At 51.0% G+C, this 14,628-nt stretch overlaps 1 protein-coding gene across 2 annotated transcripts in view; it reads left to right on the top strand.

Moving 5' to 3' along the window:
• LARGE1 (LARGE xylosyl- and glucuronyltransferase 1) overlaps positions 1-14,628 on the top strand; it is a 521,400-nt gene that overhangs the window by 80,618 nt on the left and 426,154 nt on the right. The window contains exon 2 of one of the 2 annotated variants that reach the window (XM_034643725.1): positions 2,859-2,956. The exons of the other annotated variant lie outside the window; for it this stretch is intronic. The gene's annotated coding sequence lies outside the window, so the exon portion shown is untranslated. The remainder of the gene's footprint in view (positions 1-2,858; positions 2,957-14,628) is intronic. 2 annotated transcript variants of the gene reach the window in all.

The following is a 14,628-nucleotide window of genomic DNA, read 5'->3' as shown; positions in this document are numbered from 1 at the left end:
TTTTGGTGAATGTGGCATCCTTAGCAACTTAAAAAGATCTCAGCGTATCGTAGATACTCCATAAGTGTTTTGAAGTAAGTGCCAGACCCCTGGGAAGGGGTGGAAGGAGCTAGGTTGGTTTTATTCTCTTGAATCCCACTTGGCGGTGAAGTCTGAGAGGTCCACTGCTCTCATGGTACAATGACAGCAATTACGCACCAAGACTGACCTCACGGGGGGCACCTGGGTGGCTCAGTCGGTTAAGCATCTGCCTTCGGCTGGGGTCATGATCCCAGGATCCTGGGATCGAGGCCCACGTTGGGCTCCCCTGCTCAGCAGGGAGTCTGCTTCTCTCTGTCCTTACTTGTGCTCTCTCTCGCGCGGGCGCTCTCTCTCTCAAATAAATAAAATCTTAAAAACAAAACAACTGACCTCATGGTGTTAGTATGGCTGTTGTTACGGAGCACCACAGCCTGGGGAACTTAAACCACAGAAATGCATTTCCTCCTGGTCCTGGGGCTGGAACAAGATCAGGGTGTCTGTAGGGTTGTTTCTCCAGAAGCATCTCTCCTGGGCTTACAGATGGCCATCTTCTCTGTGTCCTCATACAGGCTTTCCCTCAGTGTGTGTCCGTTCCAGTTGCCTCTTCTTATAAGGACACCGGTCAGATTGGACCACCCTGGAGATGCCATTTCACCTTAATTACTTCTTTAAAGGCCCTGTCTCCAAATACGGTCACAATCTGAGGTCCTGGGCATTAGATGTCAATATTGGAATTTGAGGGGCAACAGTGAAGGGGGGCAGGGACACGGTTCAGCCCCAAACAGGGCGGTCACTGATTTGATGATAGCACTTTATACCTGGTGTACTGCTGTTCAGATGTTCAGGTGTTATGAGGAGTTTCAAATCTAATTGAGGATATAATACAATTACCCACGTGAAAGTCAATTCACCGTACAGGCTGTTATATTCTAAGCTTCTTGGCGTGCATGGTACTTTTGGGGTTCTGGGGAACGGACCTCATTCCATCCCCTCCATGGAACATAGGGGGTTTTCCAGCACATGTCCTCCCATCGAAGGAACATGTGTGTCCTGGGGCTTATGGAATCCTGTAGTCTGCCTTTACCCACCTGGGGCTCAGAAGCTCCATGGTCCCTACGAAGCCCTGTCTGCTGAGGCGACCGACAGGGGCCTAAAAATAGCACGACTTATTGAGCACTTAGTGTTTGCTGGGCATGGTTCCAGGTGGGCTCCTGTCTAGAGTTTTCATAAGGTCCCCCAGATTCACGTAGCAAGTGCTGGGGTTTGTATTTGAACCCAGGGAGTCAGCCCCAGGCTCCATGCTCTTACCTGCTGAGATTGATTGCATACCGGTGCGGGTGTTCTCCGGACACAGGTCACTAGGTGCTGAGCCTGGCAGCAGCTGGAACCCCCCAGCCCAGTCTGGGTGGAGCCAGCCTGGTCCCATCCCTCTGGGGTTTCCTCAGCTCAAAAGCCCTTCCTGACTTTTGTTCTGCAGAGTTCTGAAACAGGGTCCAAGCCACAGCTCTTGGGAAGCTTGGAGGCTCTGGCTCTGGGTCCTGGCTCCCTCGGGGGCTGACCCCACTTTTGGTTAAAGCTTGAGTTTGTCTCGGTCCCTCTGATTGTGTTTTTGGTTGCTGGACCGCCATCCCCATTTCAGGTGTGTTCCCTATCTATTATGTTGCTTAGGTGGGAGGACTTGGAGCATATCAGGCTTGGGCTTTGCTATCTGTACTTAATCTGATCCATGCATGAGCTGAGAAGATGGCTGGGTGTCTCTAATGCCCTCCAGAGCCCCAGTGGGGGCTCCCTGGGAGTCTGATTGTTACGGTAGATGCTGGGGCTCGCGGTGCACCCACAGAGAAAGTGCAGTATTATGGGGCCCTGGAAAAAGGGCCATTGACTAGAGGCTTTCGGGGGAGGCATTTGGTTCCAGAATCTCGGAAACGAATTTGGAGTTAGCTAGAAAGAAAGGAGGGAGGGCCTGCTGGTGGGTGGGAGCTGCAGGAACAGGAAGGTGAGGGACTTTTGAGATGCGTGAAGGAGGGCCCTGTTCAAACCTGTTAGTACCCGAGGCCCAGATGCCTGAGATTCCTAAAGGTGAGGTAAGTGCTGGGGGATGACTACCAGGCCAGGTGGGGAAGGGCTCTGTGTGCAAGCCAAGCAGCTTGAATGTTCTCTTCTTCGGGGGCTCAGGTCTGTGTGCGTGTGCGGGGTGTGTGTGTGTGTGCATGTGCGGGGTGTGTGTGTGTGTGCGTGTGCGGGGTGTGTGTGTGTCTGTGTGCGTGTGCGGGGTGTGTGTGTCTGGGCACGTGTGCAGGGTGTGTGTGTGTGTCTGTGCACGTGTGCGGGGTGTGTGTGTGTGCGTGTGCGGGGTGTGTGTGTGTGTCTGTGTGTGTGCGCGGAGTGTGTGTCTGTGCACGTGTGCGGGGTGTGTGTGCGCGTGTGCGGGGTGTGTGTGTGTGTCTGTGCGTGTGCGGGGTGTGTGTGTGTCTGTGCGTGTGCGGGGTGTGTGTGTGTGTCTGTGCGCGTGTGCGGGGTGTGTGTGTGTCTGTGCGTGTGTGGGGTGTGTGTGTGTCTGTGCGTGTGCGGGGTGTGTGTGTGTGTCTGTGCGCGTGTGCGGGGTGTGTGTGTGTGTCTGTGCGTGTGCGGGGTGTGTGGTGTGTGTGTGTGTGCGCGGGGTGTGTGTGTGTGTCTGTGCGCGTGTGCGGGGTGTGTGTGTGTGTCTGTGCGCGTGTGCGGGGTGTGTGTGTGTGTGCGCGTGTGCGGGGTGTGTGTGTGTGTGTGTCTGTGCGTGTGCATGCGTATGTGCAATTGTGTTGTGAGGACTGCATCCTTTAAAGCCCACTTTTCCCCAGTGCTGTGCCTGTGCCTGCGTGAAAGGGGTCCCTGGACTTGACTTTGAAGGCTGGACGGCTGGATATGAAGCCACTAAGGAGAGAGGCAGACATCCCATGTGAGTTCTCATTCATTGATCTTTTTTGAAAACCGGAAAGTACTTTTCCAACAGCTGGTCCCAGGGAGTCATTGTCAGCCTTGAGAGTGCTCCTGTGGGCCCAGGGCCCACCCTAGGCCTGGGGCTGGCGTTAGGTCCTCACGCAGCTGCCCTGAGCTTCCCACCCTCCTGTGGCAGCTTTTCATGTCTCCAGACCTCCTGTCTCCTCGTCTGCAGGTGTGCTCCTGGAGGAGTAGGGAAGGATTAGCAGAGGGACAGTGCTCACGCGCACCCCATGCAGGACGTAAAGTACTGTATCGCATGGAGCTCTTCTTTCAGTGACTTTCTTGTCACTCCTTTGTGTAGCCCCAGAGTCTCTGCTGACACGGGAGTGGTGTCACCAGAGCCACCACCATTACCACCGTCGTCATTACCATCACCATCACCGTTACCATTATCATGACCACTACCGTTACCATTACCTCCAGCACCATTACCACTACCACCAGCACCATCGTACCATTAATACCATTATACAACCACCACCATATCATTACCACTACTGTCATTATCATTAGCACTGCCATCATTACCATCATTGCCACCACTACCACCAGCACCACCATAACCATTACCACCACCATCTTTACCAGCATCAACCCCATTACCACCACCATCATTACCACCATCACTACCACTATCACCACCACCATCATTACCATTAGTACTACTACCATTACTGCGAACTCCACATTACTATCACCGTTACCACCAGCACCACCGCCATCACTCTTCACCCTCACCTTCATCATATCATCATCTCCGGTCTGCAATACTTGCACACCCCAGTACTTGCGCTTTATGCTTGACCTAAGTGAACTCACCTACTTTTCGTAACAAGCCTGGCAGTCGGTCACTTGTTGCGGTCTTCATTTTGCCTTCGAGGAAACTGAGGTGTGGGGGTGTTAAGTCGGTTGGCCAAGGTCACGCAGCTGATGTGCGGCAGAAGTGGGATTCCAGCGGGCTGTCTGGCACCAGGGTGAGCTGGGGCTGCGTCTCGTGGAGGAAGCGTGTCCCGGGTGCTTTCTTCACCTGTGCGCTGGGGAAGAGGTGTACTGGACAGCCGCCGGCTCCCTCTGCCTTGGCATCTGCACGGTGCTGCTTCCCTCTGCTCTCCAGGGCTCCCTGAAGTTTATGCTCTAATCAAGTGTGGTCAGCACTTGCTCATGGAAATTGGTTAGGCAGCACAACCTCTTTCTGTAAACTTCAGAGAGGGAGTGTCCATTGAAGACAGTGGCTGTGGGTCTCAGGCCTCGAGGGTGGGAGCACGCACCATCACTTTAATAAACGAGCTAAAAGCATAGTTGGCGTCCAGCCCGAAGGGCCTGGTTGACTGATGGGCAGATGGTATGTTACATCTGTCATTGGGGCACCGTTCCTCACCGCCCCACTGCTGTGATCTTGCCCAGGCACTTTTGCTTGGCCTTTCTCCATCTCGTCCCTCCCTGGGACAGGTCACCTGTCATCTCTCAAGCAGGGACCTTGCCAGCCTCCTGCCTTCACCCTCCCGGAAGAGCGGTGTCTTCTCAGGATGTCTGCAAGCTCTGCGGCTCGGAAGGAGTTAAGTCCGTCCAGGCTGCCTCCTGGGAACCTGTCCCTCTGGATCACTGTTGGTTTTGATCTTCATTATCTTGAATGACAATGCTGTCAGCACCTGGGAGGGGTCCTTGAGCAGCCAGATGGTGGCTGGATTTTTCTGCCAGTCATCAGTTTTCATCTGATTGCAGCACAGGTGCAGGGAGGAGCCCTTTCTCAGCACTCCTTCAGATTTCCGTGGCTCAAGTAGATTCCTCCAGGGACCCGTAAAGGGAGTATTAAGGCTGGGAGCATTCCAGAGAGGTAAGGTGATGGATTCATAAATAGTTATTGATGTCAACTGTATGTCAATTTAAAAAAATTAATATACTTATTGAGCACCTACTATGTGCCAGGAGTTACAGTAGGCACTGGGGACATGGGAATGAGCAAAGCCAAGCCCCTGGTGCAGTGGGTCTTCTAGTAAACACATACGCATGGGGTATGTCAAGTGCAGGAGGTATTGAGAAGGGAAGATAAAGCAAGAAGGAGAACCAAAGGTCAGGGTGATTGGGCCACGACATGGGGCAGGATGTTATCTTGAAAAAGTGGTTTTTAAAAGCCTTTTCCAGAGGGCAGGGAGTAATTATAGTACTGGGTGAGGTGAGGAAGCAAGCCACCTAGATAAGCAGGGAAGAGCATTTCAGAGAGAGGGAACAGCAAGTATCAGGGCCCTGAGCAAGGAGTGTGATTAGAAAGGAGACTGGGGGGGCACCTGGGTGGCACAGCGGTTAAGCGTCTGCCTTCGGCTCAGGGCGTGATCCCGGCGTTCTGGGACCGAGCCCCACATCAGGCTCCTCTGCTAGGAGCCTGCTTCTTCCTCTCCCACTCCCCCTGCTTGTGTTCCCTCTCTCACTGGCTGTCTCTCTCTCTGTCAAATAAATAAATAAAATCTTTAAAAAAAAAAAAAGAAAAAAGAAAGGAGACTGGGGGCTGAGGAGCGGATGTCAGGGGGCACACACACATTTTTCTTTCCTTTTTCCTTCTTTCTATCTTTTCTTTCTTCCTTCTCCCCCCTTTAATCCTCATACCTTGAAGTATGGCCGAATGAATATTTTCAGCCCTGTCAATCAGGTTAGCAACTTCTCTTGTCTTGGGGAGAGGAAGAAAAGCGTTGGCCTAAGGGGTGGAGTGCAGTGTGTTTTCTCTTCTCTCCGCATTAAGTTGAAAAAGATGGTTTTCAAGTAGAAATGCTAGAGCTCAGTTTCAGAAGCAGAAGTCTGAAGATGGGGGATGTTTGTAACCCACCTCGTCTGTGTTCTTCTCCCTTTTGTCCTTCTGTATTGCTCTCATGTGATTTTGATAGTCATCCTGGGTAAAGGAATTCTTTCTCTCATTGTGGCATTATTACATTTTCTCATTCATTCAGTTCCTTCAGGGAACCTTTACTAAGGATGCCACTGGTGTCAGGGGCTACTTTAGGGACTGGGAATGTAGACGCAAATGTGCTCCTTTGGGGGCACCCCCTGGGGTATGGGGTGCTGGCATTGAAGGCACCCCCAGAGTTGTCATTAATTTGTTTCAGCTGATGGCTGGCTCCTCAGGCTATCCCAGGCCCCTTCTCTTGCTTACCTCTTCCATTGCTCTCTTTAGATGGCTCTTTTGCCTCTCTAGAGAGGGCTCCCTCACTGGAAAGATAGAAAACCCTCTCTTTCTCAACCTGGCTTCCTTCTGCATCCTCCTTCATCTCTAGGCCTCAAAGAAGAGTCGGAGGGCAAGGCTTTCCCCCTCTGAGCTGGGCCATCAGAATCTGGCTTCTGATCCCGAGCTGCTGTCTGTGCCATCAGTGAGCCGGTGGTTAGGCCTCCACACCCCCCTTCCATCCTCACCCTTCCTGAACTGGGCTGCGCATTTCCTCCCATCAACCACCTCCTGCTGCAGAAGCCCCCCCCCCGGGCACTTTCTGGAAGAGGACTTCCATGCAGGTGCCTGGGCACACCTCTCCTCCTGGTCACCTCCTCCAGGTTCTGCGGTTCCCTGCTGCAGAAGCCCCCCCCCCGGGCACTTTCTGGAAGAGGACTTCCATGCAGGTGCCTGGGCCGACACCTCTCCTCCTGGTCACCTCCAGGTTCTGCGGCTTCTTCTCATTCATGAACTCTCCCCCTTAGTGAGTGGTGTGTAGATATGTACATTTCCCCACCTGTTCTATTGGCAGCTTTAAGCTTAGGATGTCGAATACCGAACCCTTCACCTTCCCTCCTCCTTATGGCTCCCTGTTTCTGCTCCCACCTTCTGTGACTCTATCACCTTTGTCCCTGTCTGTCCCCTGACTTCTTCGCATCCACGCAAACCCTGGGAATTCTCGCAGTCCTGTCTCTGACACCCACCCCTTCTGTTCCTTTCATCTACTTCTCGCCCTTCTCCCAGCCCTCACCGCCTGGGGCCTCCAGAGACCAGTGAAGCTGCTGGCAGCTTCAGCAGCACCTGGGGACTTGTGAGAAATGCACGTCCTTGGGCCCCACCCCTGCTACAGAGTCTGAGCCTCTGGGGTGTGGGGCTGAGAAATCCGTGTTTTAACACCATCTGTCCAGGTAATTCTGATGCTTCCTGAAGCTTGAGAACCATGGAGGTAGGTCACTGAATAAGGTTCCTCCCTCGTCTCCCTGACTCACTTGTCTCTGCTCCCATCAGCCGTGCACCACGACGATGCCTGCTATCCCTTCCCCAAGAGCAGCCCCGATCAGATCCCTGTTGTCACCCACCTCCCGTGGGTCCTGCATCGGCTGCTCTGTGACAGGTCTGAGGTCACACTGTCCAGGCGTGAACCTACACCAGAACTTTTCAACTCTGTATTGCTGGTCTGCTGGGTTAACTCAGAAGTCACTTTTTTTTGGTAACTTACATTCTTTTGTAAAGATGCGGCTCCTTTCATGCAGCATATCTGCCAAGAATTTATGCACGGTGGATTTTTTGAGGGGAGGGAGAGGAGGGTAATATAATATTCTTTTCAGTGAAGTCGTTTAGATGCTCTGGCAGAAGCCGTGGTGTGGAGTAGCTTTTGTTTGCTTGGCTGTGTCTTCTGGGTAATTCCAGGCCAGCGACTTTCACCCCTGGCGTCTTTGCAGTTGGAGGAGGCTGGAAGGTGCTGATTTCCAGGACTACTCCAGCTTGGATATAGCCTAGGTTTGTGACGCTTAAGGTAAAGTATTTCTTGATTTTCTTAAAAATAGGCAAGAAGAGAACTGAAGTAGGCTGAAAAATGTCTTCCAGAGATAGGAAGCCTTAATCCCTGGAACCTGTAAATGTTACTTTATTTGAAAATCGGGAAAGACCCTTTGCAGGTGTGATTAAGCACGGCGCTCAGGATAAGGAGGTAATCCTGGATTATATGCATGTTTGTAAGAGGGAGGCCGGGGGAGATTGTCCCCACACAGAAGGTGGGGGGAAGGTGATGTGACCACGGAGGGAGAGATTGGAGTCACGAAACCACAAGTCAGAAGCTGGGAGAGGCAAGGAATGAACTCTCTAGATGCCCTGGAGGGAGCACAGCCCTGGGACCCCTTAAGTTTGGGCTTCTGGCCTCCAGAGCTCTGAGAGAGCACATTTCTGTTGTTGTAAGACACCAAGTTTGTGTTACAGTAGACACAGGGAATTTTACCACTATTAAAAAACCTACTTTTTTTTAAAAAAAGAGAGAAATGAATGCATCCGTGTTTGAAATGTGTCCTGGGTGGCAGATGTGTCTGTCCTTGGCACCAAGGTGCCAAGGTGTGGGCCTGGGGGGGTCAGCGGCCCCAGCACTGCCCCTCCCCAGCTCTGCTCCGATGATTTCCCAAGCCTCCCGCTCTGCCTTCCTCCTCCTGAGTGGCAGCTTGTGTCTTGCAGTCCCGGCCACTGCCTCCCGTCGCGATGCTCTCCCACATCCACACCTGCTGTTTTGTTTGCACTAATTGTAGCTGGGGAGCTTGGCGGCTTCCAGTGCCTGTTGGAGTCAGCATTGATGGGTGGCGCAGACAGCCAGGTGGGCTTTGTTTCCCTGTCTCTGTCACCGTCCCGTATTTGGGGATTTGATAAATATCCCGATCCTGAAATGAAAAGAGTGGCCTCTCGAACGTTCCTTTCTGAGGTCTTTCTTTTAGAGTGGCACAGTCCTTTGGGACCCCTCCCCAGTTCTCTATGGGAAAGGCCAGTGTTCTCTGCAGAGGGATTTGGGGGATTGTCTGGGGTGCTCCATCATTAAGGCGCTCGTTTATTGGTCAACTACTAGAATCACAAATCAGAGCATTTTAAGACTGGTTCCTGGAGATGATCTCACTCGTTTTCCTCACCTTACGTCTGAGAAAACACAGGCCCAAAGTGTTGCCTCTGGACTGAGCGATCATACAAAATAGCGTGAAACTTAGTTCGTGTTGCCCACCTGCCTCCATCCCTCTCCCAGTCCCCCTCCACCCACAAACTGTGCTAAAATGTGTTGGTGGGCACTGTCATTATATTTAATTTTATAAACAGCTGACATTTACTGAAGCCGTACTATGTGTGAGGCACTGCTCTTCACACTTTCCCTGTATTAGTCTATTTCATTATCATTAAAACCCAGGAGGTAGATGCTATTATTAGTAGAGAGTGTCTAGGCTTTATAAGTGGTCAAACCTTTAAATTCTGGGACCACCACTTGCTAGTTAAATTTAAACCTCATGTATAAAATGGGGGTAGGAGTGCCTCAGGTCCTCAGTACATAGTTACAGGTGAAAGGAACAAGTAGAGGAACAGGTAAGTTACGGACTTAGAAAAATACACGTAATGAAGAAATAAAGGCAATAGCATGTTAACAAAATCCAGGGGCCTGTGCGTTTCACTCGAGCCTGTGACGTGAACCTTTTGGTTCCTTCGTTTTTCCATCTGGAAAATGCGGATAGTAACATTTGCCTTATAAGATCGTTGTGAGGATTGGACGGGAGAGTAACGTACCCAGTGCGTAGCCCAGTGGCATGAAGTTAGTGATGTCCCCGTACACGGCAGCAGTTTCTCTTTGTTCTTGAGGTACTTGAAGGGCAAACGAGGAATGCATTGTCACTTGGCTGTGGGGTGCTCTGGGGGGACTCCAAAGTCCTGTTCCAAGAGCTGCCCTTTGAACAGGACAGTCAGCATGAAGTACAGATGACTCAGTTTGAACAAGGATATCTTGACCCCAAAGGGCAGCAGAAAGAGCTCTCTCCACCATCAGCCCCAGCCAGAAAATTCCTCACTGTCTAATGGGAAGGCACAATGGACAGAAGGAGCCGCTGGCTGGGTGCAGATACATCTGTCCACAGTCACACTGTCTGTGTGCATGAGTCATTGGCTCTGTCCTCAGATGTGGAGGGCAAGGGCAGGGCACAGCGTGTCATCGGACCTATCTGATGGGGTGAGTGGGACTGTGTTTTAGAAGGATGGTTGAGCCTAATTCTTCTTCCATTATCAGCTCTGTGGTAACTTGGGCAAACTCTGTTTTTTCTAACTTAGAGGGGTATGTTTTGACCTCTGCTGTGTACCAGGCACTGTATTAGGTTCTGGGAAGATAGAAAGAAAAGACACGGTTTCTGCCTTGGGTAGTTTATAGCTCCCAGGATGCAGAGGCAAGGAAGCAGCAGCACCAGGTGCACTCTGGTGCCATGGCTGTATTTACACACGTGTGTGCACGGCCAAGGCATATGTCATGGTCTGAATATGAGCTCATGAATTTTTCTCATTGGAAGGCCTCTTGACAGATGACTCATGCTCTTGTTTTCTTTTTAAATATATCATTTGTGTTTATCAGGAGGGATTAGGTTATGCTGTTTATATGAACAATCCCTAAATCTCTGTGGTTTAACTAATAAGGATTTATTTCCGACTCATCTAACACATTCATCTGGCGTTGGCATGTGTGTATGTGGAGGGTTTCTGCTCCATCTTACTTACACTCTGGGACCTGGGCAGATCCCACTCTCTGGAATGTCCTAGATCACGGTGGTGGAGGAAATTGGAACCCAGGGAATCGTGTTCTGGCTCTTGCCAGGCTTTTGCTTACAGTTGGTTGGCCAAAGGCAGACCTATAGTCACTGTTCACTTTTGGGAGCTGGGGGAGATCAGGTCTACCTGGGGGAAGAGGGGCCACATGATTCTCGACAGCCTTAAATTATTCTGACCAACTTCACATTGGAATTCCTAAGCCAGAAGGCATAACAAACAGTGCATTGAAAGAGGGGCTTGAGAAGGTGGCCAGAAACATGAAAAGGAGTGACAGCCCGACCTCTAGGAAAAGTACAGGAAAGTCGTGTCTACCAGCGATAAGGTAAGATAGATCCGTTGTGTAGAGCTGACGGCCTGGACACCTTATAGCTCCCAAGAGCACACACAATACTGTTGTAACATAGTACAACTTAGGGCTACACAGTGCCTTGGCCAGGCTCCGAGCCAGGCTTGGGGATGCGTGAATAACTGGGATCATTAAGAAAAACGTAGAATGTGTTTATTATATTGGTTATAAGAACAGGGAAGTATCTTTTCACTTAGTTAAAACTAAATGTAACAAAAGCAGTAAGCCTTTTGTTACCTAAAAAAGTCACTTGGGGCCCCTGGGTGGTTCAGTTGAGTCAAGCATCTGACTCTTGGTTTCGGCTCAGATCATGACCTCAGGGACGTGAGAACGAGCCCCACGTCAGGCTCCGCGGAACCTGCTTGAGATTCTCTCCCTTTCCCTCTGCCCCTTCCCCTCCCCGCCGCTTTCTCTCTCTTTCTCTCTCTCAAAATCAATAAAATCTTTTAAAAAGTCACTTAAGTGGAACTTGGGTAAATTGAGGCATTGCTGTTTATAGTTTTCCATTTCTCCATGGGTGGTTTGTAAGTGCTTGATCGTTTGGGCAGACTCTAGTCTCTCTCTCTTGCATTTTTTTTTCTTTTCCTTGTTTATCATGCTTATGATTGTTGAGAATTTCCGTAATGTATTGAAAATTGAGCTGCTTTGCTCTAAGGATGTATGGACACATGAACACACACCTTTCTATTAGGAGAAACATGGGCTTCGGCAAGCAGAAGGTCATTGGTTGGGGTTAGAGAGGACCCAGGACATCATTTTGGAATAGGCTTACCTGGTATCTCTGCTCTGTTCTCTTTCTCAGCATGCTTTTCGACATCCTTCATACAGGTGGCTGGGAAGAAAGCTCCTTAAATATCTTTGGCTCGCTTTCCTGGAGATCTGCACTAGCGGATCAGTCAAACAAACATTTATCAGGCATGGTTTATATCCCCCAAGGCATGGTGCAAAAAGAAAGAGGAATGGAAGGTCTGGCCCCCACACTCTAGGAGTTTACAGTGTGGAGATGGGGAGATAAATCAGTATTTGCCTGCTTTGTGCCTCACACAGTTCCAGGCTGGTATCACCTCATTTAACCCTACAGTAGGCCTCGGTAGCTGCCAGGCTTTCTAGTTTAGCATGAAGCTAACTTTGTCATGCTTCCGTAGTAAGTGGCAACATTTGCATGTGAAGCTGGTGTTCTCTTTAAGTCCATTCTGCCCGGGAGGCCTGGGTGGCTCAGTCGGCTAAGTGTCTGCCTTCGGCTCTGGTCCTGATCTCAGGGTCCTGGGATCGAGCCTGGCGTCGGGCTCCCCGCTCAGTGGGGAGTCTGCTTCTCCCTCTGCTCCTCCCCCTGCTCTTGCTGTCTCGCTGTCTCTCTCAAATAAATACATACAATCCCTGAAGCAGAGTGGGATCTCAGGAGGACAGAGAATTTTATTCTCTTCAGCACTTATGTTCCCGGTGATGACCCAGGAGCCTGGCTTAGATGCCCTGATGATTAAGAAAGGCTCCTGCCTTCAAGGAGTGAGCAGTCGAGTGCTGTGAGGCTGACACTAAGTTCGTCAAGTCAGCGCAGGGATCCGCTACCACGGGCACCGGCCCAGATGAGGGTGCCTCCCTCGCGTGTAGTTCAGGGGAAGCGCTGAGGGCGCTCTGCAGGGGTGTGGCCCTGCATGACTGGGTTTTAGCCAACATGCATCTCTTGCACAGCAGCAGAAGGACGGGAAGGAGCGAGCACCTTGGGAGGCAAGGTAGCAAGCCCTGTCAAGGTGCTGTACGAGTGAGAGGGGGCTGCGTGCCGATGCCAGCCACAGGATGGAGAGGAGTGCGTGGTCTTCATGGTGCTGAGCATGGGGAGGAAAAGAGAGGGAGGAGCCCGAGAGGATCTGCACATTCCTGGCTTGGGCAGCTAACCAGCTGGGTGGTGGTGGACCAGGAGGAGGACCAGACTGAGCAGAAAAGATCATCCTGTTGCAGCCAGGACAAGAACATGGGCTTCGGAGTCAAACCTTCCGAGTTCTCTCTTACTAGCTTTTTGACCTTGGGCAGGATACTTCACCCACCCAGAGACTGACATTCCCGTAAGATGGGAATAGAAATTGCACCTCCCACCATCGGGGTTTTATAAGGATGAAAGGGAGTCATGCACACTAAGCACTTAATATGTAGGTGCTGGCTGTGGATAATTACTGATAACCGATAGTTAATAACTGCTAAAGAAAATGGGTAAAATATAGCTTACTGCAATGGGGAATTTATTTGTTTTGTAGTTTTGTGGTTGTATTCCCATGAATATGGTGTGCACACAAGCACACCATATTGTCTGTTCACTTTCTTCGCTGTGCATCCTGGCACTGGGATTGGCTGGCTGGGCTGTTCTTTCCACAGTGGGTTTGGAACAGCCACTTTGAGCTGTCTCTGCACAGTGAGATGTGTGGCCCGTCAGCAGCACATCAAGCTCCTTGACGTTGTGGACTAGGAACTTCCGGGAGCCACTGGGCAGCGTGTGCTTTGTTTTCCTGTTGCTCCCATAACTGGGGCTGGGCATGCTATCTGTGCCTCTGGGTTTCCACCGGTTGTGCTTAACTTTGACATATTGATCTGACAGGTGCCGGATGAACGTCTTGGTCCTCTTTTTAATGATCTCGGGCTTCATTGGGGGTCTGAGTAGGAGTTGGCTGCCCCGTCCCTGGGCAGTGCCAAGGAAGAGAGTATAGTAGGAAATTGAATATCTGGTAACCTGTATTCTCATTTTAAAGAGTTGGGGCCAAATGCTATAGCAGCAGATAAAGGAAAAAAAATTAATCGAATATCTATTATATGGTCAGGCTCTATGCCAGATCTATCCTAGGTATTTTGCAATATTTTATTAACTATTTTAGCCATCCCATTAGAGCAGGTTGAATAGATCCAAGAATGTATAATGATTCAAGAGATTTATTTCTCATTCCCCCAAGGAGTAGGTTGGGGTGAGTGAAGGAGGGGGTGGTGTGTCTGCTGCACACAGTGACTCGGGCCCTCGTGTGGTCTTGAAGCTCTGGACACTGATGTCCAGTCAGCACAGGGCAAGGGCGTGAGCGTCCTTGCCACTCACATCCCACAGGTTAAAAGAGTCCCAGCGTCGCACTCCCTGCAAGGAGCCTGAAAACGGTCTCACCCTGTGTGCAGAGCTTGGCGAACAGCTAGCTCTTGCCACAAAGGGCCCAGTTCATAGGTGAAGGAGCTGAGTTTTGGGAAAACGAATACATTTCTTGAAGGATTACTTCTGGAAGGCAAGATTCACGTGGGAATCTTTACGGTCCAAGGTAGTTGAGGCAGCTCCTGGATGATGGCCCGGGCCATGAGCTGGTGCTAAGGAGGCACGGTGGGGAGGGATGTTAGCAGCAGAAGGTAAGGGCCAGGTAGCACAGGGTGTGGGTGAATAGCCAGGGGCCTGGTGGAGCTGCTCTGGATGGCAGCATAATCAGAAAGGGAAGGAGAACCCAAGATTGGTCAGAGAGTGGCTCGCAGGGTTTATGGCCAGAAGGTCTAAACTTCAGACAAGTTGCCCAGAGCGTTTCTGTGCGGAATCACTTCCTTGTTCAGCCCTGCCGCGCACCTTGTGGCACGGTAGACCCGGGGAGCTTGGAACTCCCGTCCTCCGCGGGGGGAGCCAGAAGGAGATGCGATGATGGGGCAACAGAAACCGGCTGTCCTGATCCAGACTTTCGGATTACAGAGGTTATGGGAGCCCGTGTGAACTTGGAAGTCATTTGGCGTCCAGATCAGGCTGCTGGTGAAAGGGACAATGCAGTTCCCTTCA

The sequence above is a fragment of the Ailuropoda melanoleuca genome, chromosome 15, assembly GCF_002007445.2.
Source record: "Ailuropoda melanoleuca isolate Jingjing chromosome 15, ASM200744v2, whole genome shotgun sequence".
NCBI lineage: Eukaryota > Metazoa > Chordata > Mammalia > Carnivora > Ursidae > Ailuropoda > Ailuropoda melanoleuca.
The sequence above is the reverse complement of the archived record's forward strand: the minus strand, read 5'-3'. Positions and strand labels throughout refer to the sequence as shown.